Raw genomic sequence first — 2,733 nt, forward strand, 5'->3', positions numbered from 1 at the left:
GTGAACCTCGAGGGTGGATCCTCTTACGTTCACCTTGATGATAACATCTAGTGGAATTCATCGGGGGTGATTCCTCGGGTTTTCCCCTTGGTGTTAGACACACAGTTACTATGGTTACTATGATTTTGCACTGAGCCATGTTACTAAAGATGGGTCGGCCCTGAGGGGTACCCGCGCGAGCTTAATAGCGAGTGATGTGGAGTCGGGTTGACCTGGAAGGTGCCCGCGAGATACTTACGAGGCGTGGCCGGGCATTCTTTGCCCTTGCCGCAACTACTCGAGACGGGGCAACATGGTCACATCTTTCGTGAGTCTTTGTTTGTTACCGTGCATTACTAATCCACTACGATTTGGATATTTGATCCGAGGGGCCTCTGGCCTGATAGCACTAACCATCACGTGGGCATAGTATGGGCGTTCTACGTCATATGCATCAGCCGAAGCTTAATAGACGTCAGCGACTGAGCGGCGCGCGCCGGGTTGGACTAGTAAGCACCTGCCTTTTTGAAGGAGGTAGCTAGGTCTGCTCACCGGCCGCGTACGCAACATGCAGGAGTTCCTGGGGAGATGGCCCATGACCCCTGGGGGCATAGGTTTAGTCCGGCGTGCTTGACCTCTCTATTAAGCCTGGGTCGGGTTGCGGCGTATTGTTTGGCCGAGGCCGGGCATGATCCAGGAAAGTGTGTCCAGTCGGAGTTAATCGAGTGTGATGGGTAAGTTGGAGCATCCCTGTAGGGAACAAAACATCTATCGATAGCCTGTCCTACGGTAACGGACACTTGGAGTTGTATCCCAATCGATACAACTAGAACTGGATACTTGAGATGAGACATGGATATGAGACTTGGATATGAGATGATAACTGAATAGTATGGCTCTGGGATTGCTTTCTCGCAGGGAGTCGAGAAAGGATCTCTGGCCGAGGTTGATAACACTTCTACTACTTTACTTTATGCTACTCTACTCCCTCCTGTTGCTGCAAGATGGTGGTTTCCAGAAGATGCTAGTATTCGATAGGCTAGGCTTTCCCCTTCTCTTCTGGCATTCTGTAGTTTAGTCCACAGATACAACCCATTCCTTTGATACAGATGCATACTTAGTTTAGATCTGATGTAAGTCTTGCGAGTACTTTGGATGAGTACTCACGGTTGCTTTGCTACTTCTTTTTCCCCCATACCCGATTGTTGCGACCAGATGACGGATCCCAGTAGCCAGACGACGCCACTGATGACTACTACTACCTGGAGGATGCCTACTACTACGTGAAGACCACAGACGACTAGGAGTAGTTAGGAAGCTCCCAGGAAGGAGGCCTTGCCTTTTCGATCGTTGTTGCTTTTGTGCTAGCCTTCTTAAGGCAAACTTGTCTAACTTATGTCCGTACTCAGATATTGTTGCTTCCGCTGAATCTTGTGTATTCGAGCTTATGTATTCGAGCCCTCGAGGCCCCTGGCTTGTAATATAAAGTTTGTATTATTTTAATTTGTGTCTAGAGTTGTGTTGTGATATCTTCCCGTGAGTCCTTGATCTTGATCGTACACATTTGCGTGTATGATTAGTGTACGGTTGAATCGAGGGCGTCACACTCAACAGTAATTTGTTCACCCACCGTAGAATACTTATGCTCTCGAGAGAAGCCACTAGTGAAACCTATGGCCTCGGGTCTATCTTTATCATATTAATCTCCTGCTACTTAGTTATTTACTTTGCTATTTACTTTGCGTTTATTTTTTACTTTGCATCTTTATCATAAAAATACCAAAAATATTATCTTATCATATCTATCAGATCTCACTCTCGTAAGTGGCCCTATAGGGATTGACAACCCCTATTTGCGTTGGTTGCGAGGATTTATTTGTTTTGTGCAGGTACGAGGGACTTGCGCGTAGCCTCCTACTCGATTGATACCTTGGTTCTCAAAAACTGAGGGAAATACTTACGCTACTTTGCTGCATCATCCCTTCCTCTTCGGGGAAAACCAACGCAGTGCTAAAAGAGGTAGCAGGCATCATCCTGGAGCCAGTACGGGTCTTGGGACCACGGCGGTCCGGTGAGGTGGTCGCCTACCGCCTGCTTCTGGAACATCACCTCAAACAAGGTATGCTAGTGGGAGAAATTGGGAGGGTTCAGCGATAGCACGATGGGGACGTGCTGGTTGATGAAGATGCCCGCCAATGGAGAGGCGGGCGGCGGCGCTGTGGAAGTGGAGGCGCCGGCATCGGAGACGAAGAGTGCTCCGTGGTTGAAGACGGAGGGGGTCAGGAGAGCTGGGTTGGAAGGCTGGGTCATCGGCATGGCCGGCGTGCGGGGTGCGCCGCCAGTGCCACTGCCAGGACGTGGGGGAGGAGGTGGAGGAGGTGGTGGCATCGACATGGCTCTGCTAAGCAGTTGGAATGGGCAGCGGAAGAGGTCTATAGGCTGGAGAAGGGTCCAATGTCTGATACCATGTGGACGAGACAAAGAATGAGCAATCCACCTTAGGTGGTGCTGTGATTGATCTCTGCTTATATAGGGCCAGCACAGAGGGAGCGCCGAGCGCTAGTGAGATCGCGTAGTCGATCGTGGAGATCATGTACAGGAGCATGCAGGCGCATGCAGGACATGGGCGAGCGGGGGTTGTAATCTATACAACTAACATTGACCACAGGCCACAACTAAAAAAGCGCGTTGATCCAGAGCAACAAGACAACATAATGTTATATCCAACCTAAAGCCAAACTACTAGTGCTTGCA

This window comes from Triticum dicoccoides, chromosome 3A, assembly GCF_002162155.2.
Source record: "Triticum dicoccoides isolate Atlit2015 ecotype Zavitan chromosome 3A, WEW_v2.0, whole genome shotgun sequence".
Lineage (NCBI taxonomy): Eukaryota > Viridiplantae > Streptophyta > Magnoliopsida > Poales > Poaceae > Triticum > Triticum dicoccoides.